At 52.2% G+C, this 14,872-nt stretch overlaps 1 non-coding gene across 1 annotated transcript; it reads right to left on the reverse strand.

The window, feature by feature from the left end:
• Positions 1-13,918: 13,918 nt before the first annotated feature.
• Positions 13,919-13,991, reverse strand: TRNAV-CAC. Its single transcript has one exon. It is a non-coding gene; the product is annotated as a tRNA-Val (tRNA).
• Between the last annotated feature and the right edge of the window lie 881 nt (positions 13,992-14,872).

Below are 14,872 nucleotides of genomic sequence, written 5' to 3' on the forward strand. Positions count from 1 at the left end.
GTAGCTGCAGTTTAGGAACCAGGTAATGGCATAGATTTCCTCTCTCTCAGGAGCAGGGAGTGACCTATGTCTCATTCTCTCTGTCTCCCATCAGGTGATGGGACCGTGAGTGAGAATGAGGAGGGGAAACCCCAGCAGGAAGATGCTGAGGAATTAGAACCACCTGTGCTCTATTTTCACACTTTCTAACCTTTCAAAGAAGCAGGAGGCAGAGAGGTGAAGGAATCAGCTGTTTTTCTCTCTGTGCTTCATCTAACTTTGGATCCAAATGGTAAAAGACAGTTGTTCCCAATTTAATCATGGCGTCCTTCAGGAGGGTGACCAATGTCACTTAACTAGGGAGCCGGGTTCTAAAAATAGTTTACCTGGGCCACAGGTCACCATAGCTTCCATCTCAGGGGTGAAAATCAACCACTAGTACCTGCAATTTCTACCTGAGCTCTTGTCAAATCTTTGACCTTCCTTGGAGTAATTTGACACTTCTCTGGTGTAGAATTCTTCACCAACCACACAACAGATCAGTAGCGACAGTGAGGCACAACTCCCTCAACTATGCCCTTTTATTTCTTTAATCTGGTGGCACAGATTTAAATTAGGGACTAAATTCAGGTGCGGCTTAGAGTCCCTGTAAGACACCAAATGTCAGGTCTCTATTAAACATAGGTATCTTTTTGCAGCTATATCACATTCAACACGGATTTCATTTTCTACACATTTGCAGCATCTCCCATGGGTGAGCTGAACAGAAGTGTCACTTCCATTTTCCCATCTCTACCTAGCTAGGGATTGCATTTCCCAAACAATAGGCAACATGCAGCTGATTAGGAAGGAGATATCTTCAGGAGCGACCACCTGCAGCGCCTGGGCCACAACGGCTTTGGGAGCCCAATGCATGGGTACTTTTCTTATGTACAATTCATTTACTAGGGTATAAATCTTCCTAGCCCCTTAGAAAAAATACTGACCTAACCAATTGAACAACAGGGGGGATTGGGATGGTGATGGGGAATAAGGGAATCCCTCTGACTTACACTGTCTTCTTCTGTTGTTACAGAGGGTGAAATGATGTTTTCCCCTATCCCTGCCCTGTTCCTGCTCTTTGTTATAGTTCAATATATTTTAAGTGAGGAAAATGGTAGGAAAAATATCTGCTCTTCAGCACAATGTGAAGCAACATCAGAGCAACTGAGAATGAAACAATTTGTTCCCCAAAGGAGAACTCGATGACTAACAATTGCTGTGTACTGGGGGAACAGTATAACCGTGATGCTCAGGGTTTGTTTAGACTAGGGAAAGTGATGGAGTTTAGGTCAGGTCAAGGGGGAAGCTAATGCCAACCCCTGCACCTGGGCTGCATCTGCTCTACAACTGTAATTGTCTTTTTACCCCAAGATCACTAACTCGAGCAGCCAATGCCATGTGCAGCCCTAGTGGATGTCAGGCACAGGTAGTTTTTGCCTCAGTGTAGCTTGTTGGGAATCAAACCTCTCTCCCACCTGGAGCTGATGGAGTTTGGCTGTTCTCAGTGGGAGCAGATGACAGAACAAGGAGCAATGGTCTCAAGTTGCAGTGGGAGCCATCTAGCTTGGATATTAGGAAACTAATTTTGCTAAGGTGGTGATGAAGCACTGGAATGGGTTACTGAGGAGGTGGTGGAATCTCCATCCTGAGAGATTTTTAAGGCCTGGCTTGACAAAGCCCTGGCTGGGATGATTTAGTTGGGGTTGGTGCTGCTTTGAGCAGGGGAATGGACTAGATACCTCCTGAGGTCCCTTCCAACCCTGATATTCTATGGTTCTATGACATACACTCCTACGGCTCAATAGAAAAGATCACAGGACTGACCCCAAAGACGGGTGAGCTGGAAAAGGCAGAAGCAGGCAACTCATCTGGGGGAGCTGAGCTACTACGGTGAAGATGGTGCACAGATCACTATGTGGGAATTAGCAAATGTGATTTAAAAAACAAAAACAAAATCTTTGCTCAGCAAGGCATTTATTACAGTTCTCTCTTACGTGGATTTTCTGATGCCTGATAAGGTGTGAGCTCCAACTGACGCTTTTCCCGCACTCAGAGCACGTGTAGGGTTTCTGTCCTGTGTGGATTCTCCTATGTGTGATAAGGTGTGAGCTCCAATTGAAGCGTTTCCACACTCAGAGCACATGTAGGGCATCTCCTGTGTGTGGATTCTCTGATGTGAGATGAGGGCTGAACTATCAGTGAAGTGTTTCCCGCACTCAAAGCATGTGTAGGGCATCTCTCCTGTGGGGATTCTAAGATGTGTGATAAGGGGTGACTGCCGACTAAAGCTTTTCCCGCACTCGGAGCACATGTAGGGTCTCTCTCCTCTGTGCATTCTCTGATGAGTGACAAGGTTTGAGCTCCCATTGAAGCTTTTCCCACAATCATGGCATGTGTAGCGTGTCTGTTCCAAGTTGATTCTCTCGTGTGGAATAAGGTCTGAGAGGCTACTTAAGTTTTCTTCTGACCTCTGCTGAGTCTCACAGGCTGTTTCTTTTTCTGGGAGTGCACAACTCCCGGAAACGTTCCCTTTGGGTCTTCTGATAACGTTCCATGTGTTTCTACTTGCTCAGCATCTTCCTGCTGGGGTTTCTGGTCCTTATTTTCACTCACCATCCCATCACCTGATGGGAGACTGAGCGAATCCAGATATAGGTCACTCCTGCACCGGAGAGAAAGGAAATCTCAGAGAGAGGAATGGTAAAAGGGATGAACAAACCAAAATATGTGTGGGAGAGATCAAACCTATCAGGTGCTGATTTTCACCAGAACACTCTGGGGAAAGCTACATTGGGCAGGGACCTGCTGCCACTTGTCAGAGCATAGGTGGGAAGCCATGAGTCACATCTGCCTAATGATTCCACACCTGCAGGGAACAATCCTGAATTTGGAGAGCTCATAGGGTCTTTGTAGGGCATCCCAAATGTTTCCTGAAATCACAGACAGTTTTTGAGCTGATTTAACCAATTCCTTACCCGTGCAGGCAGCTCTCGGGAGGACTTCTTTCTCAGAGCCCTGGAGATCTGGGATCCACAGCTTTTCCTCTCGTTCCAGCTGCGAGATCACATCAGGTGTGGAATCTGGAAGCCCTACTCCAGGCAAAGAAAACAAGGGAGGTGAGTGGAATTTGTGGGATACTTCTCACAAGGAATAGTCCATGGTTTTACCCCCAGCTCATTTTTAAGCAGTAACATCCCAAGGCCAGCTTCCTTGGCTCAAAGTGGCAGGAGAGTTGTTAATCATATTCATTACCTTAGTGCCTAAGGACCAACTAACAGTGAGTCCCCATTGTGCTCGGCCAAGTACAAACACAGAATAGTAGATGGCCCATGCCCTGAAGAATTTACAATCTGAATAGACAAGACAGACAGAATGGGGGAAAGGGTAGAACCCACTGTTAGAATAGAGATATTCAGGTCTGTCTGTAAAGCCTAGACTTTAAGAACTTAGGTGTATTTTTATCACTTAGCTAGTTACAGGGTATAAAACAAAGAATCAAAATCACTGTCTGCCTGTGTATGGGCCGTCTCTCACTAGGATAGTCTGAGGTCTTGTTCTTAGGCTAAGGCCTTTGGCTAAGCAGCAAGGGCAGCCATAAGGGTCTTGGGAAGCGAAGGGTCACATCCTCACATCACAAACCAGTCACACTGAAATAAGGTGCTATTGGGCTGTTAGGAAGTCGATCCTGTCCTGATAGTGCCCATCACCACCATATAAAGAAACAGATCTTAAGATGGTTAAAGAAAACTTAGTTTGACAGCATTCTGTCTGGCAAGAAATCACTTCTCAATGGTTGCGGTTGTGAAACTCTTTTCTGTATTGCTTTTTCTTTATGTCCCACAATTTTCTATTGTTAATCTGGCTGGTTCTCTAATTGCTTCTCTCTGCTGTATAATGAGTTTTGCTAGGCGTAAGTTAATTAGGGTAGTGGGATATAATTGGTTAGAGAATTATGTTACAATCTGTTAGAATTGGTTCATTAAATTTCAGTACAATGATTGGTTAAGGTATAGCTGAGAATATTACTCTATAAACAGGAGGGGGAAGGGAAATTGGAATCATGTTTGTTAACGGGGGGAACGTGGAACAGGAACACAGGCAAGGCTCTGTGGCATCAGAGCTGGGAAGGAAACACTGGGGAACAGACTCTATGGGCGTACAGAGATAAGCCCGACTGGTGTGAAGGACTTCGGAATATAGGTAATAATAATAGGTAATAATTGGAGATATACCAATCTCCTAGAACTGGAAGGGACCTTGAAAGGTCCTTGAGTCCAGCCCCCTGCCTTCACTAGCAGGACCAATTTTTGCCCCAGATCCCTAAGTGGCCTCCTTAAGGATTGAACTCACAACCCTGGGTTTAGCAGGCCAATGCTCAAACTACTGAGCTATCCCTCCCCTTATCAGTGTAATATGCTTGCTTAGAAACTAACCCCAATAAACGTGGCATTGTCTGCGCTTCAGACTTCTGGTCTTTTGCTGCTTGCTGTCTGCGTGACAAGAACCAGGGAAGCGGAGGCCTCTAACATAACTGACATGACCTGATAACTAAGAGGTAAGCTTTTAAGGAAGATTTTAATACACTTTGGAAATGATCAGGGATTCCCATGAGCACTGATGAGGGGACCATGCAAAATATGCATTTAGATCCTTGTCTTGTTTTATATCCTTTCCTGTTAGGCACACTGGCACTGTCATGGATCCATGGGATCTGTGCAATGCCTGGGCTTTTAAACAGTGCTTGGGAAGCCTCTGGCTTCAACACTCTTACTTCAACCTGTGAGCTCTGCCAGCAGGTCCAGCTGAACGACACTCCTCTTCAGAGACTGTTCCTCAGTCAATGCACAGAGCAAGTTTTTGCTGTGGCACTGGGCAGACTGTTAAAACATAGCAGGATTCATTAATGAACCGAAACACAGCACTGGAAAGTCCTTAGATTAGCACAGGGAAGCGAAGACGACAATACAGTCCATATTGGCCAATGCCCTTGAGCCAAGCTGCTGTAGAAAACGCTTTGGTTTCCTTTAACTGCACCTGTCCATTTGTCTTTGCTCCAGTAGAGCTCCCAGTGTGACTTCTATGAGCCCAGTTATTCCTGCTCCCAAAAATGTAACGAGTCCATGTATGCTTCACTCAGCCAAGCGGAGATCTGTTGCGTCGCAGGAGAGCATGGACAGAGTCTGACAACCCATGTGATCATAAGCAGAGAGTACTTTATTCATTTCCAGCATGCTCTTATATACAATTATATCAAGCAATCAAGCAGTTGCTAATTGGTTAATAAGATACACACAAGCACAGCTGAAACTTCCTTGGATAATTGCCATTCCATGCAACCTTTTGATTTATTATTCTGTTTACTGCCTACTGGCGGATGAGAGCTAATCAAGGTCAGCTTCTCATCACAGCTCACAGCAAACTAGCCCGTCCTTGAATCCCACACTTCCCCCCTTTCCTCAAAATAAAAAAAAAAGGAAGGCATAGCAAAACATTCCCAGTTCATAGCATCACATTACTTCAATCTATTACAAAGCAAAACTAAAAAACAAATCTGAACACCAGCTGCCTAACTAAACCGTAACAATATCTTCCGCAGTGCCCTGCTCTCACCTATTACATCCCTCCTCCAGGTAATGCAAGTGGCCCAAGGGACCAGGAGGGTTCCACCAAGGTGCAAACACCCACAAAACAGGTTTCCAAATAAGGGCTTCCACTGCAGCAACATGGGGCAGCAGGCAGAAGGCCGTTGTATTTATGGCACTCTGCGCCAAAATCAGCCAAGGCCGGACCCACTTCGCCGGAATCCACCTGGGACCTTGAAAACAATCTCAGCTAGGCCACCTGGCATTCCCCTACTTTCTCATAACAACTTGATCTCATCCATCTATTCTTGTAACCACGCTGCTGTAATTTTCCACCAAGGCAGCATAGGGAAGATGCAACCGAACATCTCCCCCCTATTCTTAAACACACAGGCAGTTCTTGAGGACATATGTCGCTCTGTAGAGGGGCCCCATTTACAACTGCCCCTGGGCATTCTGATACTAGGTTAGATGGCTCATCTCCTACATCATTCTGCATGGGGGCCTCAGCTGCAACCGCTTCAGTGTGCTCTGATTCCAAGGTAAACACAGTATCTTCTACCTCTGTCTTCACAGGTGTCTCAGTTACCCCACTCTGCATTGCATCCATAGGGAAGGGGTCTCCAACCGGCAACACAGAAGGCATTCCGGGCGTTGGGCGGCAGAGCTCAGAAAGGGCCGCCTGCACTTCTGCCTCGGCCGCGAGAGTTTCTACTATCTCCTTCGCCTTATGCCATACTGGACTCAGGGAGAAGGCCTCCTTATCGCCCTGAGCCACCGACTTCCAAAGCTCAGAGCCTAGTCGCTCCCAAACAGTTTTATCAAATATTGTACTTGATTGAACAGAAAGTCCCCTTCTCCATCCCCACCGCAGCAGATGGGATAACGTATCAGAGGGGAGCTTCTCTCCCTGCCGCTCCGCGATGCGTATCAGATATCCATGCACCGTCCTTTCTTCCGCTGATACAGCGGTTCCCATGGTAGCTGCTCACCTCTGGGCTGGGGTGTGCCTCCCTTTTCAGACGCCCTGCGGCTTGCCGCTCAACACTGAACTCAGGTGCGCCCTTCCTTTCGGACGCCCTGCGGCTCCTAGCCGCTCAACACTGAACTCAGGTGCGCCCTTCCTTTCGGACGCCCTGCGGCCGCCGCTCGACACTGAGCTCAGGTGCGCCCTTCCTTTCAGACGCCCTGCGGCCGCCGCTCGACACTGAGCTCAGGTGCGCCCTTCTTTTCGGACGCCCTGCGGCCGCCGCTCGACACTGAGCTCAGGTGCGCCCTTCTTTTCGGACGCCCTGCGGCCGCCGCCGACACTGAGCTCAGGTGCGCCTCTTCCTTTCAGACGCCCTGCGCCGCCGACACTGAGCTCAGGTGCGCCTTCCTTCGGTCGCCCTGCGGCTCCTAGCCGCTCAACACTGAGACTCAGGTGCGCCTCCTTTTCTTCTTTTCAGTTCAGGCCACCAACACTATCCTCATTCAATCACGTCGGGGTCACCATTTGTTGCGTCGCAGGAGAGCATGGACAGAGTCTGACAACCCATGTGATCATAAGCAGAGAGTACTTTATTCATTTCCAGCATGCTCTTATATACAATTATATCAAGCAATCAAGCAGTTGCTAATTGGTTAATAAAATACACACAAGCACAGCTGAAACTTCCTTGGATAATTGCCATTCCATGCAACCTTTTGATTTATTATTCTGTTTACTGCCTACTGGCGGATGAGAGCTAATCAAGGTCAGCTTCTCATCACAGCTCACAGCAAACTAGCCCGTCCTTGAATCCCACAGAGATCCTCCCATGGACAGGTGATAATCATTCCCTTGTCTCTGTTGGGTATTCCATTGATGTAGGTTGGTCCCAGCCTGTCCTTAATGACCCATTCATATCACTCCATAACAGCTACGTGACAAAACACCTCATGTCTCCTGCTTTTTAGAATCATGGCAATACCAACCACAGAGGGAAACTATGATGTGTATTGGCATCATACAAGTATCACCAAAATTCCCACCTCTCTCACACACACTGCTCACAGCCCTTGGAGAGAAAGCAACGCACAGGAGCTGGACGTTAGTCCAGTGAACACAGTGGAGGACAAGCTGCAATCCTCAAACCCTGGTGAAAAAGGAGAGGCAAGCGTGCCCGGGATGGCAAGCCGTGGGGCCGCCCGGATGGTCTCTGTGAGGGGGCAGTCAGGCAGCCTTCGGCGACTTGCTCATGGAGGGCCGCCGGTCCAGCGGATTCAGCAGCGGGTACGTTATGTGGATTGATCCCTGCCTATGATTTCAGTTATAACTGCCTCTATGAAATCAAGTGTCTGTGTGTTTCACCAGATTTCATCTTCTCCATTAACTTTGCGTAGCCATGTACAAGGGGGAGCTGTACCCCAACACGTCATCTTATCGGTGTAAAACTGTACAGGCTACGTCACCACCCTGTGACATCCTCAACAAAGTGCCCATTTGTGCCTGGGTAGGGGCCCTGCTCTGGGAGGGAGGATGCAGCAAGGACTCAGGGTCGGTGGCCGGGTCTCTGTGCTCAGAGATGGGGAGGTTATGGGGAGGGGGTAAGGAGCGGGAGAGGGAGGTCAAGAGTTAAAATAATAATATTTGGGGAAAACATGTATATAAGTGAAACAGAACAGAAATAAAACTGGAGTGTGGGTTCTAAAGCAACAAGGCTTGGGTAGGGATTCGAGGTTAAAGCTCTGGGATCCCCCAGCGCTCTAGATCCCCAAACCTCTCCTCCTCCCACTGACCCACCCAGCCCACTTCCTGGGTGCCCTTCCTCCACACTCCTCCCCTTCTTCCCATTACTCTCAGCCGGCATCACCTCCCGGCACCTTGGGAGCTTCTTGTGTTCCCTCCTCGTCTCTCACAACCTCCTCCGTCCCTGCTGCTTCTTAGCTCTAACCCTGCACATGCCCTCCCCATGTCCTGGCACCCCAGAATTAGCTACTCCTCCTCCCATGGCTCTCTTATCCCTTCACCCATGGGGTCATGAATGGCAACATTATACACTCTTCTGTCAAACCAGGAGCTCATCTGACTGTCACACAAGCCACGCATCGGTCACACACCTCTTTACTCAATTTAGAATTCTACAGGAGGTATATTTTCCTCTTAAAATGAGGAAAAGGCATGAAAGCGACAGTTATTAATGTAGCCAATAAGGACACATTAAATGCAATTTCAAAATGACTGATGACAAATGTCTAAAAATTATTCTAGTGGGTGGGAGATGAGGCAAAAAAGTGGGGGCAAGGAAACTTGTCAAAACTTGTATGAATAAAGGTATAAAGTTATTACTGCTCAGGTTCTTTAGAGACCCCACAGCTTGTAATGACCAAGGTAACAGAACTCCTTACCCAGGGAGGTCACGTTCTCATAGTTCTCCTGCATGACATCCCAGTAGAGGGCTCTCTGAGTGGGGTCCAGCAGAGCCCCCTCTCCCTGGTGAAATGCACAGCCACCTCCTCGAAGGTCACCGGCCCCTGAAAGAGCAAGAGTCCAACACTCAGGACCTGCTGCCCCACTCACAGCCCCACACTCATGGGGGAGAGGAGCCAATCAAATGGGAGCTCTGGGTGGCTCACAGTCAGAGTCCCACCTCCACACCACTCAGAGCAGCCAGGAAACACCAGGGGGAGGGGACGAAGCGAGAGCCCCTTGTCTCTCCCAGCAGATCCATCCCCCCCCTACTAGCCACAGACGGGCACAGGAGATGGAGGCCCTGGCAGGTGCAGGGAGAGCTCGCTGGCAGGGAGCCCAGCGCTGTTCCCATTGTGAAGAGCTGGACGGGGCCAGACTCAGTGGGGGGCAGACGACATGACGGTCCAGGGGGGCCTTGCTGAGGGGGTTCCTCCAGCAGGGGTGTCCTGTCCCTCCTCCCCCCACTTCTCTTCAGCTGTCTGCCCCTGCAGCTCTTCCTGCAGCCCTGCCCCCCCCACTTGGAGCTGCCCCCGGCCAAGCTGCTCCCAGGAGCCTCCTGTGCTGTGCAGGGGGGAGGGGGGGTTGCTGATGTCGGGGAGGCCCCACCCTCCTGCCTCTGTGCCCAGTCTCTGCTGAGCTCCCCCAGCCAGCACCTACTAACCCCCACCCACGCTGAGGGGAGTGACACAGGACAGCAAATTCCCACCTATCCAAGGACAAATTGGTGCAGATAAACAGGCTGGGTTCACATCCCAAAGCTGAGGAGAATTTAAGAATTACAGAGAAAATAGGGCAAAATAAGAGACTAGAGAGTCAATAATTTTAGGGAAAACGAGGGAATCTCCTTGGATTTTCTAGCCATATGTGGGGAGGGGAGAGAGAATTCTTCTCAGGTTATGAGACGGAAAGAAATGGCACAAACAGGGAAAGGATGCAAGTGGCTCCCCCCCCGTGGCCATAGGCGTGTGCAGCACATTTCATTAGGGTGTGCACCCAGGGAGCCCCCCCTAGCCCCACCCCATCCACTGCCTCCCACTTCCTGCCCCCCTCAGAACCCCCAACCCCCCCTGCTCCTTGTCCCCTGACTGCCCCTCCTGAACCCCACTGTAACTGCCTCCCTAGGACCCTACCTGTCGTCCTGACCCTTATCCACACCCCCACCCCCAGACAGACCCCCGGGACTCCCACGCCCCATCCAACTGCTCCTCGCCCCTTACAGGACCCCCAGAACTCCCGACCCATCCAACTCCCTCTGCTGCCTGCCTGCCCTGACCCCGCGCCACCCCCCCCCCGAACCTCAACCCATCCAACCCCTGCTCCTTGTTCCCTGACCGCCTCCACAGTCCTCCCCAACCGCTAATCACCCCCCCCCCCAACTATCCAACCCCCCTCCCCACCTCCTGGCAGCTCTGTCTAGTGGCTGCTCCCACCCACACACTCAAAGTGGCAGAGGAGGTTCCCTCTCCTTCAGGGGGAAGGTTGCCTAGTGGTTAGGCCACAGGACTCAGGCTCAGGTGTTCTGGGTTTGAGTCTCTGCTCTGCCACAGACTCCCTGTTTAGCCTTGGGAAAGTCACTTCACCTCGTTGTGCCCTAGATCCCATCTGCCCAATGGGGCCAACACTGACCTGCCTCCTGGGCTAAATCCATCCATGGCTGGGTGATGGGGGGGAATGGAGATACCAACATGGGGAAATTTGGGCTGAATTTCTGCACAGCCGGAGAGCGGGAGCCAGCTCCACAGGGGGGATGGGAGCGAGAGGGCTCAGGCCAGCTCCACACAGAGGGGGTCAGGCTTGGGCCCTGCAACTTTGCCACTAAGGTGGCTGGGGCTCCTGAGCCGGGACTTCAGCCCCACATCTTCTGCCAGGGTCCGGGGTTCTCCTCCCTGCCCCAGGGTGGCTCCTCTCCCACTCCATCCCCGCCCAGGGCAGCTCCTGCTGGGGTCTGGGCTTCTCCTCCCCACCCTCCCCTGCCCCAGCCCAACTGGGCTCCCGGGCACCTGCTGCTGTTGTGGCCGGAGCCGAGCCTGGCGGGCAGGGAGCAGCGATTCACACGGGGCCCTGGCAGAGACACCAGCCCGAGCGGGGCGGGGCAGCCCCAGGAGCGGGCGGGGGTCTGCTGCTGCTGGGCCCCCACCGACCCCTGGGGCTGTTTCTGGGGTCTCACCACTCCCAGGAGCGGGGGGGGGAGCAGCAGAGTGGAGCCTGCCCAGCAAACAGCTGATCGCAGCTGCGCCCAGGCCGCCCCTGGGGAACAGCTCCGCGGAGGAGGCTCCACAAGCTGCCGGCAGCGGGTCATTCCCGGGGGGGCCGAGCACCCGCCTGCAGCCGCCGCAGCCACCCCCCTCCCCCCGGAGCCCCCACGGGGGGGGAGCAGCCTCCCCAGCCGGGGCTCAGGGCATTGGGGTGCCGGGCTCCCCCCCTGCGCACGCCGGGGCCCGGGACACACACACACACACTCTGCCCCGGGCCCCTGGTGCCCAGAGACCGAGCAACCCCGCCTGCCCCCGCCCTTCCCCGCCTGCAGCTCCGGCCTCCTCCTCCCGCCCCGCCAGCCGCACCCCGGGGAGCACCGGGCCCCAGGCTCTGTCCCCACCTGGAGCCCAGCGGGGCCGGGGGCAGCTCCTGCTGCAGCTGAGAACAGCGGCTCCGCTCCGGCCCGGGCGGCTCCAGCGCTGCTGGCAGCACGTGGCCACCAGGGAGCAGCTGCTGAGCCCGGGCTCCTGCGTCACAATGTGCCAGAGCCCCGCCCCCAGGAGCTGCCCTGCCCCGGACTGTGTCAGAGCCCTGCCCCAGGAGCTGCCCTGCCCCTGGCTGTGCCAGAGCCCTGCCCCCAGGAGCTGCCCTGCCCCGGGCTGTGCCAGAACCCTGCCCCCAGGAGCTGCCCTGCCCCGGGCTGTGCCAGAGCCCTCCCCAGGAGCTGCCCTGCCCCTGGACTGTGTCAGAGCCCTGCCCCAGGAGCTGCCCTGCCCCGGGCTGTGCCAGAGCCCTGCCCCCAGGAGCTGCCCTGCCCCTGGCTGTGCCAGAGCCCCCAGGAGCTGCCCTGCCCCTGGCTGTGCCAGAGCCCCCAGGAGCTGCCCCTGGGATTTGTTCTCCTGTTTCTTCTTCCCAGCACCTGCCGCTCCTTCCTGTGTCTGCAAACACCCCCCCGGGAGGGCTGCAGCGCTCGCTGGGTCTGTCTCCAGTGGCTGAAGTTGCCTCCATCTCTAATCACCTGGGGTGGAGGGAACGAAGGGAGGAGATGGGCCCAGGGTGTGAAAGCAGAATTAGGGGGCAGGGAAAGAAGGACTGTTTGGAAAGGTGGAAAGGAAAGGCTCCTGGGTGATCCAGATGGAGTCAGAAGCAGTTGGGCAGCAGAGGCTCAGATAAATGGAGGGGAACCCCCGGGGTGTCCCAGTGTTGGCCAGGTGTGTACAGCACCTAGCACAATATGGGGTCCTGATCTCATTCATGGTCTGTGCAGCACCTGGGAGCCCTGATGTCTCTTTCCTCATCACAGGCACTGGGAATGGAGTGAGGGAAACCTCAGCACCTGAAGGGTTAATGCAGCCCTGTGTGCAACCCCTGCTAGGGTGACCAGACAGCAAATGTGAAAAATCGGGACAGGGAGTGGGGTAATAGGAGCCTATATAAAAAGGCCCAAAAATTGGGACATCCGGTCACGCTAGTCCCTGCTGCACTCACGAGGGGTTGGCTTAGAGAGTTGTAGTAATAACAGCAGCAAAGAGTCCTGTGGCACCTTATAGACTAACAGACGTATTGGAGCAGGAGCTGTGGGTGAATCCCCACTTCGTCAAATGTACCAATAGTCCCATATGGTCTAGTGGTCAGGATTCCTGGTTTTCATCCATGGGACCTGGGTTCAACTTCTGGTGTGGGAACAGTGCAGAGCTTTTGCCCAGAGTGGAGACAGGAAATGAAAGAAACAGGAAGGGATCCTGCCAGGGGAGTTAGACAGCGTGGGAGGGGATCCCAGAAGTGGGGGTGGGGGCAGAGGTCTGAGCGGAGACCAGGAAGGATCCCAGCAGTGTGGGAAGTTGAGAGCACAGGCCTGGCATGGGGACCTGGAAGAGTGAATGTGTCCTCTTAACCCATCATCTGCAGTCGAGGCAGGACTGGAAGAATTACATATTTGTTGGTAATTGTCATTTTCTGTGTATACGCACAACCCAATGGCTAAATATTTCCATCCATTATTATCAAAATGGGCAGATGGGCAAAGTAAGAAACATGCTGCTTGAGAACTTACCCTGTTGTAGGAGCAGCAGTGATCTGTGTGCTCCATATAACCTGTATGCCCAAATGGTCTGTTCCTCTCCCCACCCCGCCCCATCTCCTCTCCTCTCTGAATGCCTGTGAAGTGGCTTTCCCCTCCCCTCCCCTCCTCCTGCAATGCTTGTGGGATGAATGAGCTGGTTGAACAGCTGGTTGAAGATCAGAAGAGCTCCTAGATAGACAAGGTGTCTGGGACTCTCATTAGGCAGCATTGTGAAAGCACAGCTGAGCACAGGGCCCCTTCCCCTTTTAAAGACCTGAACCTCATGGCCTGCGACTAGAGATGACTTGGCTGCATCCGGTGGGTCACACTCCACCTCAGCCAGTGTCCATGCAGGGTCCATGCTCTGGGTGTGTGAGTGCTGCCTAATGAGAGTCCAGACATCTTGGTACCTGGAAGCTCTTCTGATCTTCAGCCAGCCCCTTCATCCCACAAGCATTGCAGGAGGGAGGGGGACGGGGAAAGCCACTTCACAGGCATTCAGAGAGGGAGAGGAGACAAAAGCGAGGGGGAGGGGAAGTATAAGAGACCTTTGAGCATAGAAATCACTGCTGTTCCTACAACAGCAGGGACAGGCCACTAGGAGCTGAGAAAAGGAAGCAAGCCTGTTTCTGCCTGGCTTTGAACCAGGGACCTTTTGCGTGTGAGGCAAACGTGATAACCACTACACTACAGAAACTCTGTCACAGGGCTGTGCCCTTCCCTTCATAAGAACATAAGAATGGCCATACTGGGTCAGACCAAAGGTCCATCCAACCCCATATCCTATCTGCCAACAATAACCAATGCCAGGTGCCCAAGAGGGAGTGAACCTAACCGGAAATGATCAAGTGATCTCTCTCCTGCCATCCATCTCCACTCTCTGACAAACAGAGGCTAGGGACACCATTCCTTACCCATCCTGGCTAATATCCATTGATGGACTTAACCTCCATTAATTTATCTGCAAAAAGAACAAAGAGAACATGTGGCACCTTAGAGACTAACAAATGTATTTGAGCATAAGCTTTTGTGGGCTAAAACTCACTTCATCGGATGCATGCAGTTAAAAATTCAGTAGGAAGAGATATATACACACAGAGAACGTGAAAAAAATGGGTGTTGCCATACACACTATAACGAGAGTGATCAGTTAACGTGAGCTGTTATCAGCGGGAGAAAAAAACCTGATTTTGGGAGGGGAACAGGAGAAAGGACAAAGGAAGCAAGAGATGAAGAGAAAAGAGGGATCAGACAGTGGATGGAGCAAGAGGTGAATCAAAAAGGACAAACCCTTATGTCCCCAGTGATTCTAAGAGACAAAATCCCAGGTGCAAAATAAAATTCTGCCTCCTTAAGCTCGTGTTTTCCATGCCTAGAATTCAACTGTCACCAGATGGATCAGACTGAACAGGTTTCACACCTCCAGGAGGCTCTTACCTTCTAAACGGCTGTTTTCTAGTAAAATCACTAAAAAGGAAGGAAGAAACTCGAAAGAGGTTCCTCCTGGCGCTCACGTCCGTGAACCCGAATACTCTCTCAGTCCTCAAAGGGAGACCTGGAGAAGGAGACTTGCTGGAG

This window comes from Mauremys reevesii, linkage group 17 (assembly GCF_016161935.1).
Source record: "Mauremys reevesii isolate NIE-2019 linkage group 17, ASM1616193v1, whole genome shotgun sequence".
NCBI classification, from domain to species: Eukaryota; Metazoa; Chordata; order Testudines; family Geoemydidae; genus Mauremys; species Mauremys reevesii.